Raw genomic sequence first — 12,608 nt, 5'->3', positions numbered from 1 at the left:
GTGATGTTGTTGATGGCGGTGACGACGACGACGACGATGTTGTTGATGTTGGCGATGTTGATGTTGGTGATGTTGCTGATGGCGGTGACGAAGACGACGACGATGTTGTTGATGTTGGCGATGTTGATGTTGGTGATGTTGTTGATGGCGGTGACGACGACGACGACGATGTTGTTGATGTTGGCGATGTTGATGTTGGTGATGTTGTTGATGGCGGTGACGACGACGACGACGATGTTGTTGATGTTGGCGATGTTGATGTTGGTGATGTTGTTGATGGCGGTGACGAAGACGACGACGATGTTGTTGATGTTGGCGATGTTGATGTTGGCTATGTTGATGTTGGTGATGTTGTTGATGGCGGTGACGACGACGACCACGATGATGTTGATGGCGGTGACGACGACGATGATGATGTTGATGTTGGCGAGTTTGATGTTGGTGATGTTGTTGATGGCGGTGACGACGACGACGATGATGTTGATGATGTGTCGATGTCTGCAGGCCATGATGAGGCTCCGTGCCGCGTGCTCCGTGGCCCTGGCGCTCTCCCTGCTCCTCGTGGGGGGCTGTGGCGGGGCCTCGGGACGGGGGCTGCTCCCCGTGGGGGGCAACAGGCCCCTCCCCCAGGTGAGACCCCCCTAGCCCCTCCCCTACCCCCCTCCTACCCCCCCTCCCCCAGGTGAGACCCCCCTAGCCCCTCCCCTACACCCCTCCCCCGCCCTCCCCACTAGGTGAGACCCCTCCTCTACCCCCCTCCCCCGCGCCCCCTCCTGCCCCTCCCCAACAGGTGAGACCCCCCTAGCCCCTCCCCTACCCCCCTCCTACCCCCCCTCCCCCAGGTGAGACCCCCCTAGCCCCTCCCCTACCCCCCTCCTACCCCCCCCTCCCCCAGGTGAGACCCCCCTAGCCCCTCCCCTACACCCCTCCCCCGCCCTCCCCACTAGGTGAGACCCCTCCTCTACCCCCCTCCCCCGCGCCCCCTCCTGCCCCTCCCCAACAGGTGAGACCCCCCTAGCCCCTCCCCTACCCCCCTCCCCCTCCTGCCCCCCCCCCCACCAGGTGAGACCCCTCCCTTACCCCCCTCCCCCGCGCCCCCTCCTACCCCCCCCTCCCCACCACTCCTGACACCAGGAAAGCGCCGGGCAGAGATGACCCCCCACGCGAATTGCCGAGGGAGGGTAACTGCGCCCCAAAGTGACCCCATCACAACTTTACCCGACACCTGCACGGGTTCCGCAGGAATCGAGGGATGCCCCTGGGAGGTCCCCCCCCCCCGACCCCCCCCCCCCCCCCTTCTTCAAGAAGGAGTGACCCACACTGACCTTGACAACTTTAATAGGAGCATCCCACTCCTCAGCGTGCCGGGAGACGTCCTGGCAAGATTGATGATTCAACATCGCATTGAGGAGAGGGGGCTTGCGGGAGCCCCAGTGTGCTTTCAGGCCCGGGCGGTCCTGCGCAGACCCCACGTTATTCTCTGTCCGTCTGCTTCAGCAGAGGTGTAGGGAGTTCCAACAGGACCTACATCTCTGCTTTATTGACCTGGTCAAGGTGCTTGGACACGATCGATGGGCAATGCCTATGGGTTGTTTTAAGGTGCTTTTGAGGTCTCTGACTCTCTGCTCACAATCAGTAATGACCGTCATGATGGTTGGGCGGGCAAAACAAACATGTCAAGCCCTTGTCGGTGCCCCTACCTTATTACAGACCAATTCTAGACCTTATCGGTCACCCCGTGTCCTTTATAAACCTCAGCGTTCATCCTACAAAGCCCCATCACGAGGGAGAAACACAAACAAATAGACAAAAAAAATTGCTGCCCGGATTGCAACGGCTGTACGCCGTATGGACCTCAAAACTCAATTTCCCTGTACAAGAATACGGGGTTAAACCGTGATGGGTTGACAGCAATGGGTAAAGCTGCGTGGCTGGGAGTCAGAGCCATTCCCTGTTCACCTTGGGGTGCGACAGGGATGTCTTCTGGCTCCCGCACTATTTAATTTAGTTTTCGATCGTGTAGCTGGATAAGCTTACCATAGCTGTACCGGAGCAATTTTATAACGAAAGTATGAATCGATGCCCGCGTGCGGTCGAGGTATGGCTCCCGATTGGTCAAACACGCTACGTGTGCTGGTGATCTGGTCATTGATGCTCACTCCGGGAAGGAGTTGGAGGCTCTGCTGCTGAACCTGGAGCGTGCCACTGAAACTAAGGAACCTGCCTGGATACGATCCTTATAGCGGTACCCGGGGTAACCAAATAATACAAAATGTCCGAGGCAATTAAATACATCATTAGACCTTCTTTGCGAGTACCAAAATATAATAATAGGGGTTTCCCCTTTTTCTGGCAACAAAACTGAAACCTTTTTACAAGGAATCATGTCTGCGTTAACCACAATACTTGCAGTTAAAATGCAAACAAAAAACACACTCTCATAATATATGAATTGTCCTTGTCCACACCAGAGACAGCTTTCTTTTCAGCCTCGTCTCAATGTGTACGCCTTTTGGCGTCATCTGGTCCAACATCAATTGAGACGAGGCTCAAAAGAAAACTGTCTCTGGTGTGGACCAATCAGTTTCAAGGACAATGCACATATTATGAGTGATTTTTTTGTTTGCATTTTGACTGCAAGTATTGTGGTTAATGCAGTGACATGATTCCTTGTAAAGAGGTTTCAGTTTTGTTGCCAGAAAAAAGGGGGAAAACAAACCATACACACCAAGGTCGACCCAGCCCCTAACGATGTGTAAACATTGTCAACGGGGAGACAAAGGCGACCGGGCGTGGTGCTGATCCACCCACCCCCTCGTGTGCCGTTCCTTCCTTCATAGGTCCTTGCTAACAGCACTTGCCCCAACAGTCTGTGAAGGCTATACGGAAGATGTTTGTCTTTGTATAGTGTATACTGTGTGTATAGCGTGTGCATTGTGTGTATGTGTGTATAGTTTGTATAGTGTACATAGCGTGTGTATTGTGTGTATGTGTGTATAGTGTGTACATAGCGTGTGTATTGTGTATGTAGTGTGTGTGTATAGTGTATAGTGTGAGGAGTGCATGTGTAGGCAAGGCTGCGTTGGCTGGGTCACGTAGCCCGCATGTCCAGCCACCGCATGCCCAAGACAGCTTCTGTTTGGCCGCATAGAGGGGGCTACTAAACGGGCGCGGCACGGGCTGGAGAAGAGATGGAGTGATGTGGTACGGGAGGATGTGGAGCTGAGTGGACTTGCCTATGACTGGTACCAGCGGTGTCAAGATCGGCTTCTGTGGAGGAGGCTCGTGAAGGACGCTACTGGGCATTTGGAGGCAGTCGCCCTCCAGCAACAACGGCGGGCAGAGGAGCGACGCTCACAACAACGAGCGGAGCGCCGGGTGGCTAAAACACAGCGAGTTGGCACAGTAGGGAATACAAGCTGGTACAGCTAACGGGAATTTCAGTCAATTGACCCATGGCACCTGCAGGGTCTGTCCCGTGACCTCCTCCTGCCAGCGAGCCATTGACACTTCACGTGGCCTCAAAGTGCACCTAGCCTGGCACAAGCGCCGTGGTGACTTCACCGCCACTTAGTGGCGAATTGCGACTATTGGTATCGTGTGTCTATCGTGTCGAGTGTGTGTATATAGTGTCGGTAGTGTAGTGAGTGTATCGTGTGTGTGTCTATAGTGTGTGTGTAGTGTATAGTGTAGTGTAGTGAGTGTAAAGTGCAGTGTGTATAGTGCAATGTATATAGGGCAGTGTGTGTATCGTGTGTGTGTAGTGTATAGTGTAGTGTGTGTATCGTGTGTATTGTATAGTGTTGTGAGTGTATATAGTGCAGAGTGTGTATCGTGTGTGTGTAGTGTATAGTGTAGTGTATCGTGTGTGTGTGTGTGTAGTGTATAGTGTAGTGTATCGTGTGTGAGTAGTGTATAGTGCAGAGTGTGTATCGTGTGTGTGTGTAGTGTATAGTGTAGTGTATCATGTGTGTAGTGTATAGTGTAGTGTATTGTGTGTGTGTAGTGTATAGTGTAGTGTATCGTGTGGGTGTGTAGTGTATAGTGTAGTGTATCGTGTGTGTGTGTAGTGTAGTGTATCGTCTGTGTAGTGTATAATGTAGTGTATAATGTAGTGTATCGTGTGTGTGTGTGTAGTGTATAGTGTAGTGTATCGTGTGTGTGTAGTGTATAGTGTAGTGTATCGTGTGTGTGTGTAGTGTATAATGTAGTGTATAGTGTAGTGTATCGTCCGTGCGTTGCGTCTGAGTTGGCCGTGCAGTCGGGCTCGGCGCTGGATCGGCTGCTGCAGAGGATCTCAGACCGCCTGGTCAAGAAGCGTCACTTTGATGAGTTCGTGGGTCTCATGGGAAGGCGCTCCGACGGTGACGAACCCAGCAGCAGTTCAAGTTCCCATCTCTCTCTCTCTCACTCAGCACGAGTTCCCAACTCTCTCTCTCTCACTCACACAACACAAGGACTAACCTCCCCCTCCCAGATTATGTGATTGCACCGCATCAGCATAGCGTTGGTTCAATTCGAGAAAAGCCTCTGGATCGATGTAGACATTCACTCTCTGTCCTCTTGGTTCTTTCGGTAAAGTCACGTAGAAGGAAAATTAATAAAATAATAAAAAGAAAAGAAAATTATTCTCACGACGTTTCGGCCACAACGCAAGCAGCCGTCCTCAGGTGAAGAACAGGTCTGTCGGAAAGACAGCGTCTGAATGAACCACCCCAGGCTTGGAGCGTATATTTAAGCTGGGTTGGAGGGGGAAGAGCGCCTTGACAAAATAATTTGCATATCAAGAGGAATTTAGCATATTTATGGGAAATGCAGATATGGGATTAGTCACGTCGTGAGAATTAGTTTCATTTTGTTTTATTTTTATTATTTTATTATTTCCCTTCTACGTGACTTTACCGAAAGAACCAAGACGATGAATCCCTGCAGTCACGAAAGCTTTAAATCGAAATTCGCTCTCTGGTCAGCGGCCAGGCTTACTTTGAACAAATGCTGGTGAACTTCCAGTATGGGTCCAATGTTTTTTCACCGAGAGCCATGCAAACAATTTAATCCACACACACACATATACAGTGAGGGAAAAAAGTATTTGATCCCCTGCTGATTTTGTACGTTTGCCCACTGGCAAAGAAATGATCAGTCTATAATTTTAATGGTAGGTTTATTTGAACAGTGAGAGACAGAATAACAACAACAAAATCCAGAAAAACGCATGTCAAAAATGTCATAAATAGATTTTTATTTTAATGAGGGAAATAAGTATTTGACCCCCTCTCAATCAAAAACATTTCTGGCTCCCAGGTGTATTTTATACAGGTACAGTGCATGCCAATACATTGCACACGAAAATCGAAGCATTGTTTCAACAACTGCCACGCCTGGAGATCGAATCTAACCGGCGGCCTATGGATTGCAAGTCCAGTTGCGCTGCTGCTGCTGATGATGATGATGATGATCATTACGTCACTGTGCAAGCACATGGCGTGAATTCTCCCTGTGGTCCAGTGGATTTTTCTCTGGGGCATTCCTTCGGGTTTTTATCCCGTTTCGCATTCGGAATCAGCAACACGAGCTTCGAGTATTTGGCTCCTGTCATAAATGTCCACACGATGATGGTGATGATGGTGGTGACGATAAGTCACTTCTGAAAAACAGCTATTATAGCAACTTAGTCAGACTTATCTGGTTAAATAAATTAAAACATTTGTTGATAGTTTGAAATCGTTTTTTTAAAATAGTTCCACTCCAGGCTAGATGGCATGAGGTATTTCCGGACCATCTCCCGTTGCTCATAGACTCATCTCCCTCCCACAGACGAACAAGAAGATATCTTCCCCGTTCTTCAGAAAAGTAAGTTTGCACTCTGAAGTCGATTTAGTGACCTGAGAATTTGTAACGCGCGGGTTGCCCCTTTAGCCTGCTGGTGGTGCCGGTGGTTGTGGTGTGGTGGTGGTGGTAGTGGCGGTGGTGGTGCCGGTGGTGGTAGGGTGGCGGTGGTGGTGGTGGCGGTGGTGGTGGTGTGGTGGTGGTAGTGACGGTGGTGGTGCCGGTGGTGCCGGTGGTGGTGGTGTGGTGGTGGCGGTGGTGGCGGCGGTGGCGGTGGTGGTGGTGGCGGTGGTCGGGTGGTGGTGGTGGTGGCGGTGGTGGTAGTCGGGTGGTGGTGGTGGTGGCAGCGGTGGTGGTGGTGTGGTGGTGGTCGGGTGGTGGTGGTGGCCGTGGTGGTGGTGGCGGTGGTGGTCGGGTGGTGGTGTTGGCGGTGGCGGCGGTGGCGGTAGTGGTGGCGGCGGTGGTGGTGGTGGCCGTGGCCGTGATGGTGGTGGCGGTGGTGGCGGTGGTGGCAGCGGTGGCGGTGGTGGTGGCCGTGGCCGTGGTGGTGGTGGTGGTGGGAGCAGTGGTGGTGGCGGTGGTGGTGGCTGCGCTGCTGCACGTGGCTGTCTGTAGTCCAGCTCTGTTTCGGCAACAGCAGCAGTAGCAGCGCGGGTTGGTGTATCACCGCACACACCAATGTTGTGAAACTCCCGATCCGTGGGTCGTCGTCGAGGAGGAGGGGTAGATGTCATACCCCGGCTTGCCAGGATAAGGGCGGTACAGCCCAGTGTGGACTAATCTCCACACGTTCAGATATTGACGAGCGCAAGGCAGCAGACATCGTGCTGCTCGCAGCAGACATCGCAGCTATCGTGATTTTCACCTGAAGACGAACGCTTGTGTTGCGTTCGAAACGTCGTGATTTTTTTATTTTATTTTCTACCTACGTGACTTTACCGAAAGAACCCAAGAGTGGGGACAGAGTGTGTCGCCCCCCCCCACCTCCCCCATCGTACGCATGCATTTTTCTCCTGGTGCTCCGGTCTCCTGCTGGGTTAATTGGCCATATGTAGAGGACCGCAGAGCTTGGGGCAATTGTTGGTAGCGCCCAGCACCTCGTCGCGAAGCTCGTCTGGGCGCCACGGTGGCTAGATGTTAACTCCCTCGCTTGGTGTACAGGAGGTCGTGGGTTCGATCCCGACCCTGACGCCTGCTGCTGTATATTTTGAGTTTGCGTGTCTCTCTCTCCCATCATCATCATCACGGTGGCTAGGAGATGTTAACTCCCTCGCTTGGTGTACAGGAGGTCGTGGGTTCGATCCCGACCCTGACGCCTGCTGCTGTATATTTTGAGTTTGCGTGTCTCTCTCTCCCATCATCATCATCACGGTGGCTAGGAGATGTTAACTCCCTCGCCTGGTGTGCAGGAGGTCGTGGGTTCGATCCCGACCCTGACGTCTGCTGCTGTATATTTGCAGTTTGCGGTGTTTCTCTCCCCGTGGTCGCGTGGATTTTCCTCTGGGTCCGTCGGTTTTTTCTCTCCATATTAATTGGCTGCTGTACATTTCCACATGGTAGGCCACTTAGTTGAGCTAGCATTTGTGATAGCCAAGTCGCTTCTGAACACGAGCTCTACAGCTCAGTGAGCATTACCTGGTAAAGTAAAAAGAAAAGTTTTTCATAATGTAGTCTGTAGTTCCTCCTCCTGACGCCTCTGAGTAGCCCCACCCCCTCTGTCTCTATGAGAGCGAGCGAATACCGTGCGGAGATGGTGCAGTAGAGTCTTTGAAGGGATGAGTACTACCACGGTAATTATAATTGCACGCGTGCCGCGTCGATCCTCTATTGCCACGCAATGCTGATGTCGATCTCTCGCTGTGCACTTCAGAAAGTCCCGATGAGTTCTACGGCCTCATGGGACGATCGGCTGACATCGGTAAGCGCTTGAGATCAGCACACACACACAGGGACACGCACACACAGGGACACACACAGGGACACGCACAGGGACACACACACACACGGACACACACAGGGACACACACACAGGGTCACACACAGGGACACACACACACAGGGACACACACACAGGGACACACACACACAGGGTCACACACAGGGACACGCACACACAGGGACACACACACACAGGGACACACACACACAGGGACACACACACAGGGACACACACACAGGGTCACACACAGGGACACACACACACACGGACACACACACAGGGTCACACACAGGGACACACACACACACGGACACACACACAGGGACACACACACACAGGGACACACACACACACAGGGACACACACACACACAGGGTCACACACAGGGACACACACACACACGGACACACACACAGGGACACATACACACAGGGTCACACACAGGGACACGGACAAACACACACAGGGACACGCACACACAGGGACACGCACACACAGGGTCACACACACAGGGACACAAAGACAACGATCCCCCATATAGCCTTAACAGACTGCAGGGGCAAGTGCTGTTAGCGAGCACCTATGAAGGCCGCAACGGTACACGAGGGGGTGGGTGGCCAGCACCACGCCCGACCGCCTTTGTCTCCCTAGTGATGATGTTTACACACCGCACCAGGTACTCATTTGAGGCTGAGTCGACCTAGGGGAGGCCCATGACCGGTTCAAATAATCGTCACCGGTGTTGGCCGTGAGCGGGAATCGAACTCGGGTCGCCGGGGTTCATAGCGCAGCGTAGCGCTAACCGCTACACACACACACGCGCGCGCGTTCTCTCTCTCCTCGTGTGTGTGTGTCTGTGTGTGTGTCTGTGTGTGTGTCTGCTGACTCGCCACAGAGCAAGCGCTGAGTCAGAGCAACGGGAAGGCGAGCAAGTGGGAAGACGGCAGCCTCCACTTACCCATGTGAATGCGGACCGACCGCCCGGCCGCCCGACCGCCCTAGGTCCGGTTCCGTTTCCAGTTTCCAGTGGTACCTCGGTACGCGTCGTTAATTCGTTCCAGAAGGTGGTAGGACTTATACCGAAAATGACGTGTACCAAACGAATCTTTTTCCCATAAGAAATAAAGGGAAAGGAAAGAATCCGTTCCAGAGTATAAGAAATTATATTTTATATGGCACTTTATACATTCATGGGGTTGTATAAAATAATTTAGACACCACTTATTACTAAAATGCATACATAAGTTAAAATAAACGCGTAAAAAAATTAAGGGTTGTGCACTGAACGAGATCTACACTGTACAGGCAGACTGAGGAGCGGCACTTTGTTTCAGTCGTGAACGGGGGGTCTACGCGGGTACACGGTGACTCATCACGACCCATACAAGTTCTAGCAAGCGCGTCGTATCCCAAGCAAGACGTCGTATCCCAAGCAAGACGTCGTATGACAAAGCACGCGACCATGGGGAGAGAGAGAGATACCGCAAACTCCGAATATACAGCAACAGTCGTCAGGGTCGGGATCGAATCCACGACCTCCTGTATACCAGGCGAGGTAGTTAACATCTCCTAGCCACCGTGGTGATGATGATGATGATGATGAGAGGGAGAGAGAGACGCACAGTCCAAATATGCAGCAGGCGTCAGGGTCGGGATCGAATCCACGACCTCCTGTAGACCAGACGAGGTAGTTAACATCTCCTAGTCACTGTGATGATGATGATGAGAGGGAGAGAGAGACGCAAACTCCAAATATGCAGCAGCAGGTGTCAGGGTCAGGATCGAACCCACGACCTCCTGTAGACCAGGCGAGATAGTTAACATCTCATAGCCACCGTGATGATGATGATGAGAGAGAGAGACGCAAACTCCAAATATACAGCAGCAGGCGTCAGGGTCAGGATCGAATCCACGACCTCCTGTATACCAGGCGAGGTAGTTAACATCTCCTAGCCACCGTGATGATGATGAGAGAGAGACACGCAGACTCCAAATATACAGAAGCAGGCGTCAGGGTCAGGATCGAATCCACGACCTCCTGTATACCAGGCGAGGTAGTTAACATCTCACCAAGTCGTAACGCAATGATGATGTAGAGTATTGAAAAATGATGCCACTGATTATGAAGTGATATATACAGGATGGGCCCCAAAGTCAGGACACACGGTGTTATTTCATTTATTTTATCACTGACATTAATTTTTTTTAATTATTTATTCAAGTTAATATTTGACCTCTTATCGTTATTAGTCGTGCATTTCTCTTCCTCCTATTTCGGATGACGATTTTCAAAACGGAAGAGGAAAAATAAACCTCGGCTAAAGACGACGGCGCTCAATTGGTTGTTCACACGCGCTGAACGAGGGACAGTGGTAACATTAACACATTCCTGCGGAGGGAGCTGGTAGGAACGTTGGGTTGCTCGGTCAATGGCCAGGGTCAACGGCGGCGTGGTGTATTCCGCTAAATATGCCCGACTGTGAGGGCGGGCACAAGCCGGCGTGAGTAGGTTAGACGTTGAGTTTTATAAGGGCACCACGGGGTGACCAGCCCCTCCCCACCCAGCCCCACCCTGCACGACGGACGGACACAATAATCCCCTGTGGGCTGGTGTCGCGCATTCGTGCGCACGGAACAGTCCGTCGGAACGTTTGTCAAATAAAAAAATATTTTAGCAAAATTTTCAAGCAACTTTGTTTTTATAACCCTACGTGTCCTGAATTTACTTTGGGGGTTTGGGGGAGGGGGTCACCCCCCCCCCCCTTGGCACGACGCTTTACATTCCATTTGTGCCCACAGGTGACGGCAACGCCTGGCGGTGAGGATGCAGGGGCACGTCCTGCGCTGGAGATGGAGTCGAATTCGAGTGAAATCCTCCCCGCCCCCCCCCATTCCCCCGTGTATCGTCACCGATCGTGTCGTTGTTCTGCATCAATGCGATGTCGCTCGTGTCGCTGGCAACGGCCGCCACAATTTACCCGTCGACCCTGCACAGCGCTGAGCCGGATCCACACCCGAGCGATCGGTTGCGTGCAACTTGGTTGCGTGCAACTTGGTTGCTACTCGGTTGCTTGCAACTCGGCTACGTGTAACTTCGCTGCAACTTGGTTGCCACTCGGTTGCTTGCGACTCGGCTGCGTGTAACTTTGCTGCAACTTGGTTGCCACTCGGTTGCTTGCAACTCGGCTACGTGTAACTTCGCTGCAACTTGGTTGCCACTCGGTTGCTTGCGACTCGGCTGCGTGTAGCTTTGCTGCAACTTGGTTGCCACTCGGTTGCTTGCAACTCGGCTGCGTGTAACTTTGCTGCAACTTTGTTGCCACTCCGTTGCTTGCGACTCGGCTGCGTGTAGCTTTGCTGCAACTTGGTTGCCACTCGGTTGCTTGCAACTCGGCTGCGTGTAACTTTGCTGCAACTTTGTTGCCACTCGGTTGCTTGCAACTCTGCTACGTGTCACTTCGCTGCAACTCGGTTGCAACTCAGTCGCAAGCAACTCGATTAAATGCAACTTGCCTCCGCGTAATATGGTTGAAACCTGCTTACGTGCAACCCGCTCGCATGGCAATCGGTTGCAGGCAACTTTCTTGCGACTCAGTTGCGCGCCGCTTGCACGCGTGCAACCGACTCGCCGCTTGGGACGGCCTCGGCTCTCGCCCAATTTGCCGGGACGCGTTTCATTCGTTTCGTTCGTTTCATTCGTTCCATTCGTTTCATTCGTTCCATTCGTCACTGTTGCCGCACGATGGTGAGGTTGGGTCAAAGCCCCACAAAGAATTTAGCGTAGAACTCCACACTTCCACCCGCACACCGTCCACACCGCCCACCGTATATTCTCACTCTTTTAATTAAAAGGAAGAGCTTTTTTCCTCTTGCTTCTTTCGGTAAAGTCACGTAGAAGGGAAGTAATAAAATAATAAAAATAAAACCTAATAAAATAATTCTCACGACGTTTCGGCCACAACGCAAGCAGCCGTCCTCAGGTCTGTCGGGGAGACAGCGTCTGAAAAAAAAGAAAGAGCTTTATAGCTTATCGGATTCCTCCAGGATAGATAAATAAATACAGGGTGCGTACTTTTTGGTTCTTTCGATAAAATCACTTAGGTGAAAAAATAAACAATAATAAAAAATTGTGATTTAAATTTTTCTTTTTCACCTACGTGACTTTACCGAAAGAACCAAAGAGTATGGATCATTGCAGACACGAAAACTTCAAATCTAGAAAAATGCAGGATGCTTCAAAAAAATGTGAACACTTTGGAGTAGTATTTATTATCTCACCCACCCACTCACTCACCCACTTACCCACCCACTGACCCACCAACTCACCCAGTCACACACTCACTCACTCACCCTCTCACTCACCTACTCACCCACCCACTCACTTACTCACCAACTCACTCACCCAAACACTCACCCACTCACCCACTCACCCACCAACTCCCCCACTCACACACCCACTCACTCACCTACTCACCCACCCACTCACTCACCAACTCACTCACCCAAACACTCACCCACTCACTAACCAACTCACTCACCAACTCACTCACCCACTCACACACCCACTCACTCACCTACTCACCCACCCACTCACTAACCAACTCACTCACCCACTCACTCACCCACTCACACACCCACTCACCCACTCACTCACCCACTCACTCACCTACCCACTCACTCACCCACTCACTCACCTACTCACCCACCCACTTACTCACCAACCCACTCACACACCCACTCATTCACCAACTCACCCACTCACTCACCCACTCACTCACCTACTCACCCACTCACTCACCTACTCACCCATTCACCCACTCACACACCCACACACTCACCC

General features: G+C 52.0%; 2 long non-coding RNA genes across 2 annotated transcripts in view; both read left to right on the top strand.

Moving 5' to 3' along the window:
- LOC144736716 (uncharacterized) overlaps positions 1-12,608 on the top strand; it is a 501,200-nt gene that overhangs the window by 328,093 nt on the left and 160,499 nt on the right. The gene's annotated exons all lie outside the window — the stretch shown is intronic.
- On the top strand, positions 5,817-8,730 carry LOC144736686 (uncharacterized). The gene is made up of 3 exons (XR_013588799.1): positions 5,817-5,853; positions 7,700-7,747; positions 8,664-8,730. It is a non-coding gene; the product is annotated as an uncharacterized LOC144736686 (long non-coding RNA).

Source organism: Lampetra planeri, chromosome 62 (assembly GCF_965212315.1).
Source record: "Lampetra planeri chromosome 62, kcLamPlan1.2.h2, whole genome shotgun sequence".
Lineage (NCBI taxonomy): Eukaryota > Metazoa > Chordata > Hyperoartia > Petromyzontiformes > Petromyzontidae > Lampetra > Lampetra planeri.
This window is presented reverse-complemented; position numbering and strand designations above follow the sequence as displayed.